The sequence below is a fragment of the Tachyglossus aculeatus genome, chromosome 3 (assembly GCF_015852505.1).
Source record: "Tachyglossus aculeatus isolate mTacAcu1 chromosome 3, mTacAcu1.pri, whole genome shotgun sequence".
Lineage (NCBI taxonomy): Eukaryota > Metazoa > Chordata > Mammalia > Monotremata > Tachyglossidae > Tachyglossus > Tachyglossus aculeatus.
Genome location: NC_052068.1, coordinates 106,081,368 through 106,099,711, shown reverse-complemented (window position 1 = coordinate 106,099,711; position 18,344 = coordinate 106,081,368). Strand labels below are relative to the sequence as shown.

General features: G+C 49.9%; 1 pseudogene; it reads right to left on the bottom strand.

Annotated features, from left to right (window-relative positions):
* Positions 1–5,630: 5,630 nt before the first annotated feature.
* Positions 5,631–17,020, bottom strand: LOC119925360 (annotated as a pseudogene).
* Between the last annotated feature and the right edge of the window lie 1,324 nt (positions 17,021–18,344).

Genomic DNA, 18,344 nt, shown 5'->3' with positions numbered 1-18,344 from the left:
GATAGAGGGCTCTTCTGTGTTCTTTCCTGGATTACCGAACCCAAGAGTCTGAGGCGAAAGAGGGGACCAGCCTAGCCCTGCAGAGGTCAGCGATCCCGAACCCCAGGTTACTCCGGTGAGGGTGAGCGGGGGTGAGTGGGATGGAGGGGAAGGGGGAAACGAGGATGAGAATGGAATAGATGGAGCCAGTCTGGGGCCTACTTTGGGTTCATAACAAGGCCACGGTCACTAGCAAGGGAGGTGGACTTGTAGGAGGAGTGGCGTTTTCTACTTCAGTAACCACCAACCATCACACACATCTCCTCCTTCGTCCTCAAACCTCGCTACCATGCCAACCGCCCACAGGGCTACGGTGCTCCAGCACAGCCTCACGGACAGTCACTTCGGCCTTCAATGGATCCCAGAATCCCTTGCAGAGGGTAAATGGCAAGTAAGGCTGAAAGTGTATGACCAGCTCCGGACTGCCCCCAGCACTATCAGAAATTCTTCCTTGTAAGAATTATTCCCAAATGTTGGAAGGATTAAAATAGGGAAAGGTTGTAATTCCTACCCGCAAGGACATCCCAGTCTACCGGGCTAGGTTGACACAATATAATTTACTAAGAGTCAATCAATCTTCAATTGCATGTACTGAGTGCTTACTGTGTGCATTAAATCCTTGTGAGGATAATAATAATAATAGCAGTATTTGTTAGCTCTTACTCTGTCCCAAACATTGTCCTAAGCGCTGCGGTAGATAAAAGTTAAGCACAGTCCTTGTTCCATATGGGGCTCACAGTCTTAACCCCCATTTTACAGGTGAGGCAATTGAGGCTCAGGGAAGTTAAATGACCTGTTCATGTTCATACATCGGACATGAGGCAGAGCAGTAATTACAACCCAGGTCCTTCTGACGCCTTCTGATTCCCATGCCCGTGCTCTAGCCACTTTAGAACATAAAAGACACATTCCCATCCCGTTCTAGAAGGAAAGAAATAATGGAAAGTTGAATATGCAATTATTGCATGCCATTTTACAGATGAGGAAACTGAGCCCCAGAGAAGTTAAGGGACTTGACCAAGGTCCCACAGCAGCAAGGGGACAGAGGAAGAATTAGCACCCAAGTCCTCTGACTCCCTCTAAGCTATGCTTGGGAGAGTACAATAGAATGCTGCCTTCAAGGAGTTCACAGTCAAGAAGAGAACTCCTGGACCCATGCTTTTTCCATTAAATGAGGATGGAAATGAGTTGATTCGCGCTTGAGTTAGGTGAAGTATGTTTAGGGATTTGGAAACTGAATGGGGAAACTGATTGGAGGAGGGGGTATCTTAGCAGTGCTCAGAATTTGGAAAGAACTGTGCTCTCTCTGATTTTGAATGGATAAGAGAGGGAGTTCCAGGTTAGGATGGAAAGGGAGAGTCGATCACGAGTAACAACTAGAAAGTTGCTCTGAGAGCTGAGAAGACGAGCTGAACGATGGAAAGGGGATGAAGTGCAAGTGCAGTCATAAGGTGGAGAGCCTTCAAGCCGATTGTGAGTTTTTTTGCTTGTGACCCATCGTTTGGGAGTGCTGTGTTGAAATTCAGGCAAAACTGCGATTCAAAAATTCACGACCCAGCTTACAGTCTAGAGGACTTTATTCATCCCCACCCTCAGTCCTACAGCACTTTTAAAAATTGAATATTCTACGTTATTTCTTTATATTGATGTCTGTCTCCCCCTCTAGACTGTAGGCTCGTTTTGGGCAGGGAACGTGTCTGCTAATTCTGTTGTGTGGACCTCTCTGGAGGGCTTAGTGTGGTGTTCAGCACAAGGTAAGCGCTCAATGAATTCCATTGATGGATTGATTGATTATGTGTCTATCCGTAATTCACTTTAATATCTGTCTCCCCCCCCCCCCCCCCCAGACTGTAAGCTCTTTGTGGTCAGGGACCGTGTCTATCAATTCGGCTAAATTGTCCTCTCCTAACAGCTTAGTACAGTGTTCTGCATAGTAAATGCTCAATAAATACTCTTGACTGATTGACTCCCTCTCTTGACTATAAGCTCATTGTGGGCAGGAAAAGTGTTTGCCAACTCTGTTGTACCTCTCCCAAGCGCCTACCACAGTGCTCTGCACACTGGAAGCGTTCAATGAACTGTGAGCCTGTTGTTGGGTAGGGACCGTCTCTATATGTTGTCAACTTGTACTTCCCAAGCACTTAGTAGTGCAGTGCTCTGCACACATAAGCGCTCATACGATTGAATGAATGAATCTCTGTTACATTGCATTCTCCCAAGTATTTAGTACAGTGCTGTGCACACAGTAAATGCTCAAACATACGATTTCTTAATTGATTGATTGATGCTACCACTTCTACTAGGGCTTTTGCTGCTATTACTGCTACTATTACTGTAACTGCTTTTCCCTCTTGCACCTTTGTCATATTTTTGTCCCCACCTGGAGAATTATGGTGTCAATCATCCTTGGGAATTCCGTTCTAGTTACGTGGAAGTCTTTTACCAAGTTCCTAGGCCATTTTGTAATTGATAACTCTCTTCCAATAAACCATAGGTTGCTCCTCCCATTGACTCATCGGCAAAACTCCTGATGATTTCTTCACCTCATCATGATCTTTGTCCTTTGCGGGGAGTCATCATCACCTACCAATGACTAACATCTACACGGTGAGGGAATTCCTCCTGCCGGGATTCTCAGAGGTCCTGGAGCTGCAGCTGCTCCACGCAGCCCTGCTCCTCCTGCTTTACCTGGCGGCCCTGACGTGGAATCTCCTCATCGTCGCCATCACCACCCTCGACCGATGTCTCTACACCCCCATGTACTTCTTCCTCAGGAACCTGTACGTCCTCGACCTCTGCTACATCTCCGTCACCGTCCCCAAATCCATCCGCAACTCCCTGACCCACCGCAGATCCACCTCCCTCCTTGGCTGTGCCGCCCAGGTCTTCTCCGTGGTCTGGCGTGCCTGCTCAGAGCTGTTGGTCCTCACAGCCATGTCCTATGACAGCTAGGCCGCCATATGCCTTTCCCTGAGCTACAAGGTCGTCACGAACAGAGCGGCCTGTGGGAAGATGGCCGCCGCCTCATGGGTTAGTGGGGGCCTGATTGGAGTCTTGTTTTCAGCTACGACTTTCTCCCTGTCCTTCAGTGGGCCCAACATCGTCCAGCAGTTTTTCTGTGACGTCCCCTCCCTGCTGAAAATCACCTGCTCCGAGTATCACGTCGCTGTCAACGTGAGCGTCACCACCGGGGTAATGTTAAACGTTGTCTCCTTCATTCTCATCATTTCATATGAGCGCATTTCCTGGGCCGTACTGAGGACGCCGGCCACTGAAAGCAGGATCAAAGCCTACTCCACCTGCCTGCCCCACCTTGTCGTCGTCACTGCTTTCCTCTCTGCTGGTACATTTGTCTACATCAAGCCGCCCTCAGACTCCTCCTTCATCGTGTACCTGCCGGTGTCCATGTTCTACGCAGTGGTACCCCCTGCTCTGAACGTCCTGATCTACAGCCTGAGGAACCGGGACATGAAGGCCGCCATGAGCAGGGTCCTAAAAGGGTCACTCACCCGGCCTCCGCTCTGGGACAAAAAGTATACTTCCTTGTGTAAATAATATCACACTACCACTTAACCAAGGAACTGCCCTTAGACCTAGCCAGAAACTTAGCTGTCCTACTGGGTTCACAGAAAATGCTGGACGTTGATGAATTGTCCAAGTCTGGGAGGGAGGTTACTAAGACTGAAGTAAGATGACAATCCAGTTTTGGGGACGCATCATGTCCTAAAGGAAGGGGAGTCCCTTTAAACTGTAAGCTAATTGTAGGCAGGGAATATATTTAACAACACTGGTGTACTGAACTTTCCCAAGTGCTTAGTACAGTAAATCCACTTTGGGGGCGTTTTCTAATCCCTGCTCTGCCACTTGTCTTCTGTGTGACCTTGGGCGAGCCGCTTAACTTCTCCGTGCCTCGGTTACCTCAACAGTAAAATGGGGATTAAGACTGTGAACCCCACAAGGGACAACCCGAATACCTTGTATCTGCCCCAGTGCTTAGAACATGTGCTTGACATATAGCAAGTATTTAACAAATACCATAATTTGTTTTCAATTTTATCATGGCCTAAATCTTTGGGAATCGCTCTAGACTGTACACTCCTTGTGGGCAGGGAACGTGTCTACCAACGTTCAATTACATTGAACTTTTCCAGGTGCTTAGTAGAGTGCTGGGCCCAGAGTGAGTGCTCAATAAATATGATTGATTGATTGATTGAGACTTGAGTTCTGATGCCTGGTCTGCTACCGGCTTGTTTTCTGACCTAGTAGCAGTGACGTAACCCTAGGATCTCTCTTGCTCTTACACTATGAGCCCCTGTGTGACAGGAATTGTGTCTGAACTGATTCTTTAGTTTCTACTCCAGCAAGTGGAACAATTTAGGCACACAACCTCTTAATAAATACAATAATGCTATCATTATTTTAGTAATGTCCACGAAAATATAATGATATGCTATGTAGCATGACTCTGAGGGTGGGAATGAAAGTTGAAAAATGGGAGGTGGTATGGGAGAAGGGAAGAAAGGATGACTGAAGCTTCATCTGTCTTGTCAAATTTGTCCTCTCACTTCAATCAGTCTTTCGTTCCTTCCTTCCATCCTTCCTTCCAACCATTTGTTATCCATCAATTCATCCATCCTTCCATCCCGAGCACAGCCTTGGGACTCAGAGGTCGCAGGTTCTAATCTCCGTTCTGCTACTTGTCTGCCATATGACTTGGAGCAAGTCACTTCACTTCTCTGTGCTTCAGTTACCTCATCTGTAAAATAGGGATTGAGACTGTGAGCCGCATGTGGGACAGGGACTGTGTCCAACCTGATTACCTCGTATCTACTCAAGCACGTAGCACAGTGCTTGACACATAGTAAGCGATTAACAAAGACCATAATTATTAGTATTATTATTATTAATGGTATTTATTGACCACATCCTGGGAGCACAGCCGTGTAGTAAGCTCTCAGGAGAGTTGAAAAGAGATAAAATTGCATTTTTACGGCTCTCTAGGAGATTATGATTTAATTGGGGAGCTAGACACAAAATAAATTATGTTGAGGAGGAAGGAGAGAAGGGAAAGATGAAAAAGTGTGTGAATGCTTGATTTAAGAGTACAGTTTATATAGTCAGTATGAACACTGCTTCAATGGATTTGTAATCAGGACAAGTCAGAAGAAGCAGCATTGCCTTGTGGGTAGATCAGGGACCAGAGGTTCAAAAGGACATGGGATATTATCCCGGTTCCACCACCTGTATGCTTTGTGACCTTGGACAGGGTCGCTTAACTTCTCTGTGACACGGTTCCCTCATCTGTAAAATGGGGGATTGAGGTGTGAGCCCCACGGAGGACATGTCCAATCTGGTTAGCTTGTAACTACTCCAGCACTTAGTATAGTGCCTGATATATAGTAAGTGCTTTACAAAGGCCAAAAGTAAAAGTTACAGTTGGCTGCTTGACTAACAGACTGAGTGTTGTAGGTTGTGAATTAGGCAAAGGTGAAACCATTCACAGCCTAAAGACTGTCGTTGAAAACAGGAACAGTTAGGATGCTGGAATGCAGCTACCGCTGTTTCCACGGGAACCCCGAAGGCCATCACCATCACTGATGTTGCAGGGGCGTGCCCTTGTCTCCCAGGAGCCTTAGAAACCAGGTGACCATAGGGTGCTTGGTTTGTTCTGACCCTGAGGACCCTCGGCAGGGCACCGAGTTATCCTCCACGGATCCCCCTCGTAGCAGCTCCTGGTTTATCTGCAGGGATGGGGGCCGTCTGGAGAACTTCTCAGGGTCTGAGGGGGAGCCAAGAGGGATCAAGGTCTCCTCTCAGTTCCTTCCTGGCTAACTGAACCCAGGAGTATGAGGGGATAGAGGAGATCAGACCGGCCCTGCAAAGGTCAGCGACCAGCCACATGCTGCCCCGGTAAGAGTGACCAGAGGTGAGTGGGATGGAGAGGTGTGGGGCACGAGGATGAGGATGGAAGAGATGGAGCCAGTCTGGGGCCTATGTTCGGGTTGGAACCAGGGCGGCGGCCCCCAGCGGGGCAGGGATGGGAAGGGTTTTCTATTTCAGTAATCCCCAACCATCACACGCCTCTCCTCCTTCTTCCTCAAACCTCGCTACCATGTTAACCACCCGTCGGGCTACGGTGCTCCAGCACAGTTTCAGCATTGTGGATAATCAATTTGGTTTTCAGTGGACCCCAGGAATCCCTTGCAGAGGCTAAATAACAGGCAAGGCTGAGAGAGTGTGACCGGCTTTGGACCGCAACTGGCACTCTCAGCAATTCCTCTATGTACGAGTTCTTCCCAAATGTTGGGAGAAGACGGTGAGAAAGGCTGTAATCCCTGCCCTCAAGAATTTTCCTGCCTACTGGGCTAGGTTGACACAGTATAATTTACTATCAATCAATTAATCGTGAATCATATTTATTGAGCGCTTATTGTGTGCACTAAGTAGCCTAAGTAGTCCACCACCACGGTGCCCAGAGTGTACAGGCCCTCCATGACCATAGCGTTGTAGGTGCGCATGCCGTTCGGTTTTGGCTGGGGGCAGCATAGGCGGCCGTGTCGCCCCCGAAGTCCTTGTTGTGCTCGCGTCCATCGAAGTCCAGGCTGAAGAATATGTTGTTCTAGATGAATATCTGCACCTTGGTCTCCTCGCTGGGGTTGATGGCCATCACGTTCTCTTCGATCACCGCCATGGCCCCCTGGGTGGCTGACGCCGTGAGGTCACTGTGTACCTGGAGGGGACAGGGGCTCCGCTCAGGGAGGGAGTCCTCGGGGCGGATGCTGTTGGTCAATCTGTGGGCTTAGGTGCCTAGAGGTTGTGTGAGGGGAGACTGGCGCCAGCTGCTCACCCCCAATCCCCCACCAACACAAAACCAGCCCCTAACCACCCCGTAAAGTGAAGATGGCTCCTTGCCTCAGCAGCTGCTCAGGCAGGTTCTTCCGGGGCAGCTCTCACGTTGTCTGCAGCTCATCATTCCAATCCCGCGTCTGGTGGGTGGGGGAGGGGAGGTGGGATGGCGAGGGTCAGGGGGCCATCACTCTGCCGGGTGCGGCCTGCACCCCACCTTGGCCTTTCTGTGTTTTCAGAGGGGCGATGCCACGACTCTGCCAGAGCTCCACGCCAGGGAGATGAGGAGGGCAGACACTGCGCAACCCAAACCCCCACAGCTTGTTAGTCAGGGTTGGGCCCGGGCACTGCCCCCTTCAACCTGGAGCCGCAGTGACAGGCCAGGGAGGGTGGACGGGCCTTGGGAATGCCTGGGTGCTGACCCCAAGGGGGAGGGGGCGAGGAGGGTAGGCAGGCAGGCACCTGTCCAGGGATGTGCTCCTCGTAGCCCAGCCAGACACCGTGTAGGTGTCCTCAGCCCTCACGCAGTCCATGCATACTCGGCCTGGGGCGCCGTCCAGCTATATACACCTGGAATGGGATGGCGATCTTTTCGAAGGGGTGGCGCTATTCCCTGCAGTCAGAATTTGTGGGGGAGGGGGCACAGCAATCAACCCCAGGGCACGAGGACACTCCACCACCCCGGCCCTTCACCGAGCATCCCCCAGTCCAGCCCAGTTCTTGGGGCTCAGTTTCTCCAGTTGTTCGGGGGCCTCAGCTCCCACCGCCTCCCCTCCCGGTGCGGAGAGAACGGATGGAGTCCCGATGCTAAGCCCTTCCCCCTCCCCAGAGCCTAGACACTGGGCCGCGCCCGAACACTTGGAGAGCAAACGCTTCAAGCGGGGGCTGCTGCGAGGCCATGGCCGTTTGCGTCCCGCACCCAGGGGCAGGATGGGGGAGGCCCGCCTCCGTATCTTTTCTTCGGCAAGGCAGCAAAGATTTTCTTTGAAGGCCGGGCTGATCTGGTTGAGGAGCTCCACCAAGGAGTGGCTGAGGAAGCGGGGGCTGGCAGGCTTGAGTTTGAAGCTGTACACCTTGGACCTGCAGGGGGACATGGTGCATTCACCTCCGCTCCCACCCCGCCTGCCCCCATGCCATGAGCCCAGAGTCCGTCAGAGACCCCCACTCACTGGTTTAGGTAGAAGCCGCGGGTGGAGGCGGTGATGCTGAAATCGCGGTCCTCGGCCACGACCACGTACAGGTAGACCAGGTCTCTGTGCACCTTGCGGTTGCCGGGGGTTGGGTTCCAGCCGCTTATGGTGAGTTCCTTGAGGCATTGCAAGGCTGGGAAGGCGAGGGGCATGGACATCAGGGGAGGTCAGCCGAGGCTGTTGCCCTTCCCCTTAATTCCCTCCCACCGGGGGTCGTTGTCGTTGCCCCACCGGCGCCGAATCTGGTCCCCGCGGCTGCCCCACCTTCCAGTAGCTGTTCTGCGGCTTCAGGGTGCACAACGACCGCTTCTTGCTATCGGGAAGGATTTTCTAGGGATCGTGTAGTTGATCTGCTCTAGCTCCCCGAACTTCTCCTTCCGCTCGCCGCTGACTGTGGGGTTGGAGGCCGCCATCAGAGACCTGCCACCCCCCACCCGGGGCCAAAGTAGGCAGGGGAAGCCCTCCATCTCCCATTCCCAGAGGGCCCCGCCGCTGCCCCCCCGGCCCGTACAGCCAAGGTCGCCGTCGGTGAAGACGCTCAGGAAGGACAGCGAGTTGCGGTCCAGGCTTTTGAAGGCGTCGGACGGATCCAGGCTCTTCAGCAGGCCCCGTATGTAGCACATGTGGATCAGGGCCTCGAGGACCGTGTAAGGCTCTCGGGGATGGGAAGAGCCGGATGGGGGCTGATGGTCAGGGAGGGGGGAGGCTGGGGACACGACGAAAAGGAAGCAATCCCAGATTCTCCCCCCAATGGCCAAAGATGCAGACCCGCGAGGCCCCAGGATGACCGAGGTCAAATGCCCTACTCCCACCCCCGCGGCGGGAAGCCAGGCCGCCCACACTCTGACCTGGCCCCGGACAGTGTGGGATGAGAAAGAGGGCTTGTCATCCACCACTCGGAGCGAGGCCCCCTCCTGCAGCCCCTCGATGGTCTTGAGCTCAGCGAAATTGTCTAGGATGTTGTAGTCCAGCTGCAAGGAGAAGGAGGTGCGGTGGCAGGTGTCTTCGCGGTCCATGAGCACCTGGTGGATCTCCTCCTCCATCTCCTGCGAAGAGACCCGAAGCCAACAGGGCCAGCAATCAGGGTCCGGCCTGGGTGCCCCCCCTGCACGCTCCTATCCGGTCCCAGAGCCTCTGACCCCAAGGTCTCTCCTCCCTGGGGACAGAAGGAGGAGGAACATGAGCAGCTTGCCCTTGTCTATGAGGGGAGGGGCTGGTTGGCCTGGGGCAGTGGGGGTCTAGCTAGACCTTGCTCCCGGGCCACCATCACCCTCAGGGGCTAAGCCCGGTCATCCCCACTGGAAGACACTCCTCAGGCCCGGGCAGGCTGGGTTGACTCGGCCGAAGGGCTCTCCTTAGCAATGGTGCGATGGCTTGGGATCAACCCAGGGACGCCCCCTCGGCCTGCGTCATCGCCCCTGACTCCACATTGGCTCTCCTCTCCGCCACAGGCCAGCCGCCCACCTCCTCCAGTCGCCTCTCCATACCTGTAGAGAAAAAGCCTCGGTCCCTGGCACGAAGATCTTGATGGTGAGGCCTGTGCCCTGGATGTCGATGACCTCCTGCTCTTCGCCCGGCTCCCTGCTCCCCTCCTCCTCCTCGACATGTCCGTTCTCCCGCGGCCCCTCCTCTTTCCCGCTCTCGCTGCCCTCATTAACCAGCGCCAGGACAGACAGGAGCCCTGCCTGGTGGTAAAGGGAGTGGAGAGGGGAGGTTAGGAGGCAGTTGAGGCCCATTGTCCGAGAATGCAGGGCCCCCCCCCCCACGCCCCACGAGATGTTCTGCAAGCCTGCCTATCGGGCAGCGCCATGGCAAAGTCCATTGGAGGCAGGCAGAAAACCGTCCACCTGACCTCCACCTCCACCTCTCTGAGGCACCCCCCCCCCGCCCACAAGGAAGCAAGCGTTATGGATGGAAAGGCCCCAGGGCAGCTACTGTCCTGACCTGTTGGGGAGTGGTGTGGTCCTTTGGGAAGTGGGTGGGACTAGCTGCCAGGAGACCTGGGTCTGAGCCTCGGGTCTGCCACTGGTCTACCGGCTGGCTGTGAGCAAGTCATTTAGCCTCCCTGGGCCTCAGTTTCCTCCTTTGTAAAATGCAGGATAGGGAACTGTGAGACCCTAACCGTCCTCACCCAATATCACCCGGCTCCTCTGGGTCCTTCGAGCCAGCGTCACCCACAGGCCCTGCTCAGGCTCTGGTCGAGGATGGATGAATACTGCTCTCCCCCTCCCCAGACGACAACCACCCACATGTTTTCTCAGAGAGGCCCTCGGCAGTAGTACTAAGCACTTGGAGAGTAATAATAATAATAGTAGTACTTGTTAAGCTCTTACTATGTCCCAAGCACGTCCTAAGATCTGGGGTAGTTGCAAGTTAAGCAGCTTGGATACAGTCCTTTTTCCACATGGGGCTCACAGTCCTAACCCCTATTTTACAGATGAGGTAACTGAGGCTCAGAGAAGTTAAATGACTTGCCCATGGTCACACAGCAGACATGAGGTGGAGTCGAAATTAGAACCCAGGTCCTTCTGACTTCTGACTCCCATGCCTGTGCTCTATCCACTTTATAACGCCATAAGAGACACATTCCCTGCCCCTTCTAAGAGGAAAAAAAATAGAAAGATGGCTATGCAATTATTGCGTGCCATTTTACAGATGAGGAAACTGAGGCCCAGAGAAGTGAAGCGACTTGCCCAAGGTCCCACAGCAGCAAAGGGACAGAGCCAGGATTTGAACCAAAGTCCGCTGACTCCCACTAAGCTATGCTTGGGAGACTATAGTATAACAAAGCTGGTAGATGTGTATGCTGCCCTCAAGGAGCTCACAGTCAGAAAGAGAACTCCTGGGCCCATGCCTTTTGCATTAAATGAGGATATCAATGAGTTGATTCGCGCTTGAGTTAGGTGAAGTGGGTTTAGAGGGCTGGGAAATGAATCGGTGAAGCTGGTTGGAGGAGGGGGTGATTTTAGCAGTGCTCAGAATTCGAGAAGACCTTTGATCTCTCTGTTGTTGAATGGCTAAGGAAGGGAGCTCCAGACTAGGATGGAAATGGGAGAGTCGATCGTGAGTAACTAGAGAGTTGCTTTGAGAGTTGAGAAGACGAGTTGAGTCAAGCGCTTAGTACCTTGCTCTGCACAAAATAAGCGCTCAAAAATACGATTGAATGAAAGAACGATGGAAAGGAGGAAAAGTGCAGTCACAGGGTAGAGAGTCTTCAAGCCGATTGTGAGGTTTTTTTGCTTGTGAAAAGACACAACTTGTCATGAGGGGAGGAGAGGACGTAGGCTGAGCGATGCATTAGCAAAGGATTAGATGAATGATGAGATATTCTTGTGTTTGTGAGTGTACACGTTTGAATGCAGAAATATGAGTAAATGGAATCAATTTGATGTATACGTGATGTGTGTGGGGGGGGTTGTTCGTTTTATGGTATCTTTATGTGCTTACTATATACAGGTACTGTACTAAACACTGAGGTGGATAAAAGGTAATCAGGTTGGACACAGTCCATTTCTCATATTGTGCTTTCAGTCATAATCCCCAATTTAAAGATGTGGCAACAGAGGCACATAGAAGGTAAGTTACTGGCCCCAGGTCATACAGGGGACAAGGGGCGGATACAGGGTTAGAATCAATCAATCAATTAATCATATTTATTGAGAGCTTACTGTGTGCAGAGCACTGTACTAAGCGCTTGGGAAGTACAAATTGGCAACATATAGAGACGGTCCCTACCCAACAGTGGGCTCACAGTCTAGAAGGGGGAGACAGAAAACAAAACAAAACATATTAACAAAATAAAATAAATCGAATAGATATGTACAAGTAAAATAAAAAAATAAATAGAGTAATAAATACGTACAAACATATATACATCTATACAGGTGCTGTGGGGAAGGGAAGGAGGAAAGGCGGGGGAGATGGAAAGGGGGGAGGGGGAGAGGAAGGAGGGGGGCTCAGTCTGGGAAGGCCTTCTGAAGGAGGTGAGCTCTCAGTAGGGCCTTGAAGGTAGGAAGAGAGCTAGCTTGGTGGATGCGGGGAGGGAGGACATTCCAGGCCAGGGGGATGATGTGGGTCGTGGATCGATGACTGGACAGGCGAGAACGAGGCACGGTGAGGAGATTAGCGGAAGAGGAGCGGAGGGTGTGGGCTGGGCTGTAGAAGGAGAGAAGGGAGGTGAGGTAGGAGGGGGCGAGGTGATGAAGCCGAGGGTGAGGAGTGTTTGCCTGATGCGTAGGTTGATTGGTAACCACTGGAGAATCCAGGTCCGTCTGTCTACCAGGCTAATTCTCTCTGCACTAAATGGTCACAAAGGTCATGTTCATATTCTTATGTTCTCTGATAATCTCCTATCCCCTATTCATTTTAGTTTCTACCTCCTCATCCAAAAATAATACTCTTGATATTTAAGTGATTACAATGTTCCAAGCAAAGTATTAAGTGCTGGGGGAGATTAAGGATCATCTGGTAGAACACAATCCGTGTCTCACAGGGAATTCACAGACAAAGTAGGAGGAAAAACAGGAATCGAATCCTCATTTTACTATTGAGAAAATTGGGGCTTAGAGAAATTGTCACTTCCCCATGGCTATACATCCGACAAGTGGTAGAGGTGGTATTAGAACCCAGATCCTCTGACTCCCAGGCCTGTGTTCTTCCCAATAGCACCCTCCTTCTACGCAGTTCTAACCTTGGTGCTTCCGATAGAATGGAACCTCCTTGGGGGCAGTGATCACGTGTCCTGTATAGGTTCTCAATAAACAGAATTTATTGACATTCCTATTCCTTCTCCCACAACATCAGTGTCTCTAAATTGAAGTCTTCCCTCCCTCTTTATATGCTTCTTATGTGAAGAGCTCTGTACTAAATGCTTGGGAGAGTCCAATACAGCAGTTCAATGAGATGGGAGTGAGCTCTCAAAGTCAGAGAAGGAACATGGCCTTGCAGGTAGAACATGGGCCTGGTAGTCAGAGGACTTGGGCTCTAATCCTGACTCTGCCACTCATCAGCTGGGTAACTTTGAGCAAGTCCCTTAATTTCTCTAGGCCTCAGTTACCTCATTAAAATGGTGATTAAGACTGTAAGCCCCACGTGGAACAACCTATTAACTTGTATTTACCTCAGTGCTTAGAACAGTGCTTGGCACAGAGTAAGCACTTAGCAAATGCCATCATGATACAGAGAATCAGCAAGGCTCAATGGAAAGAGAACGAGCTTGGGAGTCAGAGGTCATGGGTTCAAATCCCAGCTCTGCAAATTGTCAGCTTTGTGACTTTGGCAAGTCACTCAAATTCTCTGTGCGTCGGTTACCTCATCTGTAAAATGGGGATGAAGACTGTGAGCCCCACGTGGGACAATCTGATCACCTTATATCCTCCCCAGCGCTTACAACAGTGTTTTGCACATAGTAAGTGCTTAACAAATGCCATTTCTATTATTATTAATTTCTTCTCCTCCACTTTGCTGTGTGCCCTTGGGTAATTCACTTCACTTTTCTGTGCCTCTATTCTACAACTACACCCCAGTTCACACTATTTAGTCCCTTGTAATAATAATGATAATAATTGTAGCATTTCATAAGCACTTATTATGTACCAGGCACTGCATTAAGTGCTGGGGTGGATACAAGGAATTTGGTTTATACAAAGTCCCCATCCCACATGGGCCTCATAGTCTTAATCCTCATTTTGCAGATGTGGTAACTGAGGCACAGAGAAATGAAGTGACTTCCCCAAGGTCTCACAGAAGACAAGTGGCAGAGTCAGGATTAGAACTCATGCCTAATGAGAACTTTATTCTCATTCACTCATTTATTTATTTATTTATAAATAGATTTACTTATTTATTTGTTTATTTATTTATTCTCATGAACTTTATTCATGTTAGAACTTTTAGACTGTGAGCCCACTGTTGGGTAGGAACTGTCTCTATATGTTGCCAATTTGTACTTCCCAAGCGCTTAGTACAATGCTCTGCACATAGTAAGCGCTCAATAAATACGATTGATGGTGATGATGATGATGTCTTTCTGACTCCCATGCTCGTGCTCTATCCATTAGGCACTGCTTCCCCTCAAGCCAACCTATTTACTCTCCTTTGCCTTCCTATTTTCCACTGCTGGTATCTTTCTCACAGTTCAGTGCTCACAGCCCAGTGGTATCTGGGCTCTACTATGTGCCTGCCATGTGATCGTGGACAATTCACTTAACTTATCTGTGCACCAGTTCTCTCATCTGAAAAAATGGGGATCTGATTCCTGTTCTCGCTTCTACTGTGAGCCCTATGGGAGATCTGATTATCTTGTATCCATCCCAGTGCTTATTGCAGTGCTTAGCAAATAGTAAGCGCTTAACAAATACCACAAGTATTGTTATTACGAGTCCCCCCTTTTCCTCCCAGACTAAGCTCCCTTTTCCTCAGCTCCCCTTCCCCTCCGCATCGCGCATCTCTCTCTCTTTGCTCATATATATATAATGTGTATACATATATACACATTATATATGTTCATATACATATACATAATGCATACGTATTATATATATTATATATACACATATACTTACGTATATATGTACTTATCTATAATTCCATTTCTTTATCTTAATGCCTGTTTACTTGTTTTTTGTGTATATATCTATAATTCTATTTATTTCTATTGATACCTATTTACTTGTTTGGTTGTCTGTCTCCCCCTTTCTAGACTGTGAGCCCACTGTGGTCAGGGATTGTCTCTCTTCATTGCTGAATTGTATTTTCCAAGCGCCTAGTACAGTGCTGTGCACACAGTAAGCACTCAGTAAATACGATTGAATGAATGAATGAACTGCCTGTTCAGAATCTTGTACCACTTATGAACTTGAGTATTCACAAACCCCCTCAGAATTAGGGTAAATACTGTGTATACCTTTATTATTACATAGTAAAATACCCCCTTATCTTTCTTCCTCTTTTCTATAGTTTATTCTGGTGGCCTTTTCCCATTAGATTGTAAGCTAGTTGAAGGCAGGGATTGTGTCTGCTAACTCTTTGTATTCTGCTTGGTGTGCTTAGAATAGTGCATTGGACATAGTCATAATAAATACCATTGGTGATTGATCATGCCTACGACTTACATTGTTCTCTTCAAGACACTACTTACTACAGTACTCAGGCATTGTTGATTCACAATAAGTGTCTTTCACCTCTGTTATACTATCCTCTCCCAAGCGCTTAGTAGAATGCTCTGCACACAGTAAGCACTCAATGAATATGATTTATTGATGGATTTATTGATTCCTTAGGGAAAATTTGGGTAACATGCTTGGGTACAAACATCAGATCCCTGACAGATACTGGGATCATTCAAGTCAGAAGATGACGACTTACTCTCCAAAACGGAAGCCATTCCTTCCCAGGATCCGCCCCAGGGCGGCCATCACATCCCGGCTCCTCAGGATGTAGATGAGGGGTTGAGTGCGGGGGGCACCACGGTGCAGAACACGGACACCGGCAGGTCCAGGGTCGGGGAGGTTTCTGATGGTGGCTTGAAGTGATCGAAGGCAGATGTCGTACGAAACACGGTGACAACCAGAAGTTGAGGCTGGCAGGTGGAGAAGGCTTTCGACCGACTATCGGCTAAAGGGATCCTCAGTACAGTGGAGAAGATGGAGGCATATGATGATATGCCATGATGGAGACCAAGCACAGAAAACCCAAACAGGAACTAATAGCAACACTCATAATGATGGCGACGTAGTTCGTGGATCAGGTGATCTTCAACAGGGAGAGGATGTCACAGAACAACTTCGAGACAACGTGTTCTCTTATATTACACTCGCCCAACTGCTTAGAACAGTGCTCTGCACATAGTAAGCACTCAATAAATGTCATTGTTTGATTAATTGGTAGAGAGAATAGGTGATCCAAAAGTCAAGTAAAGGAAATCAAGTCTTCTCTATGTTCAGTAGCTGTCAAGACAACCTCCTCTGCCCCTAAACCTGGACTGAGAGGGGGGAACGATTCGGGTTGGGAAATAGATGGAGTGGGGAGAGCTGTGGTGATTTTACTGCAGCAGTCTTTAGCTCCTGAAAAATGCCCCAGATTGAGCCTTTCACCTCCTGATTCTTCAGTGTTTTGAGACGGCTTTCTTTGGTCACCAAGCAGCCAGGACTGCTGGTTGTGAAGTGGTGTAACGCAGAAGCTTAGTTCCAAGAAGATTCATTCTGGAATCGGCGAGACCGAAGAAAGAGAGAGGAGCCTTAGCAATGGGGTTCATATCACCTTTAATCTCGCGGCGGCCGGTCGAGGTCCTGGTGCAAGGATAGCTCCCTTCCACGGGACATCCGTGGAGTATCCGCACCGCAGCAGGTGTGGGGAGGGCTTTTACACAGAACCGGACAAATGTGGCCGTTTGCCAAAGGCTTAGCTAAGGCCTACATAAGTGTGGCGCAGTTAGAAATATACGGCGCATGAGCAGAAAGCAGACCAAGGAATTCTAGGTATCATAACAAAGCGAGGAGTCCTGGATACCACAACAGAGCGAGAGATTCTGGGTATCGCAGTATTCCGTGGACATACACTCCACCCCTCCAGTATCGTCACCTCACAATCTATACGATTATCTTCCACGTAGATCCCTTGTCCTGGAAACTGGAACATTGCATTCAGATACCACAGCAACAATAAAGGCTACAACAACATGCCAGGATTGCCAGCGCCAAGCCAAGTACCGTAAGGATGGCAGTATGCCACCCGAAAGTTAGCGACTGCCACTAATTACCTACAGGGTCATAGAATACATTGATTCCCTGCGTCTCTTGCCTTAAAGCAGTTAAAGCAAGGGACACGTTATCATGGGCATCAGGAATATATACACAACATTCCATGTGGAAAAACACACACGCCCCGCCCTGCGCAGCTGTAAGAAGGTACAGAGCCATACGGTTCTGCAGGACCACTTTGCGCATCTGGGCTACCTCATCATTAAAGCACTTGTATAATCTCGCATAACAGTTCAGGGGTCCATCCCATCGTTCAATGCAGTGGCTGGCGGGGCGGCTTAACTTGACAGTCACAGCAGGAAGCCACCTCAAACCGTCCCAAATGGGGTATCCCATCCATGGACGCGACCGGTTCAACCGTCCGTAGAGAAGATCACCTATCGTTCGCCGAGTTTGGTTCCACAGAGGCATCTCGTGCTGAGAGATCCAGCTTCATAGCTACTCCCATGTTGTGCAGTTGGTGGCAACGATTCTCCATGGTAGACCGTCCGAAGCGCTGGTTGGGAGGTCAGGACAAACTCAACATTCTGACCTATTAGCCACCTCTGTAACAGTGTGGGCCCAATCCACAAAGACATTCAGCTCCCTTCCACAATTGTGACCAAAATCCAATCGGGTGGCAAACCCGTTCGGCGCGTTGCCATAACCCGTACCCGAATCCATCTTCGGTTAAGTGGAAATCCAGCTCACACGGTTGTGCTGTGTCCTAAACATTAAGAGCCTGAACCATTTTTACTGCCCGTTCCCTGCAGCGAAGGCAGACTGCTGGTTTTCACCCCCAACCCAGAGACTTCCTTTCAATCAAACAATCAATTGTATTTATTGAGCGCTTACTGTGTGTAGAGCACTGTACTAAGCGCTTGGGAAGGACAAGTTGGCAACATATAGAGACGGTCCCTACCCAACAGTGGGCTCACAGTCTAGAAGGGGGAGACAGAGAACAAAGCAAAACATATTAACAAAATAAAATAAATAGAACAGATATGTACAAGTAAAATAAATAAATAGAGTAATAAATACGTACAAACATATATACATATAAACAGGTGTTGTGGGGAAGGGAAGGAGGTAAGGCGGGGGGATGGAGAGGGGGAGGAGGGGGAGAGGAAGGAGTGGGCTCAGTCTGGGAAGGCCTCCTGGAGGAGGTGAGCTCTCAGTAGGACCTTGATGGGAGGAAGAGAGCTAGCCTGGCGGTTGTGGGGAGGGAGGGCATTCCTGGCCAGGGGGATGATGTGGGCCGGGGGTCGACGATAGTAGACAATACAGGGGTTTTAGCGTCTGTGCTAAATGAGAAATACTCTCCAATGCTCCAAGAGCCCTAGGAATTCCTGCAGATGGCTCACAAGCGTGGGAATGGGGAAAGCCTGCACCTTATCTATCACGGCCTCCGGTATTATCTTTGTCTTACCCGACCAAACAACCCCCAAGAATTTGACTGAGAGGCCAAGTCCTTAGATCTTGTCCATGTTTACCGCCCATCTTCTCCCCCACAAATGCTCTAACAGAGCCG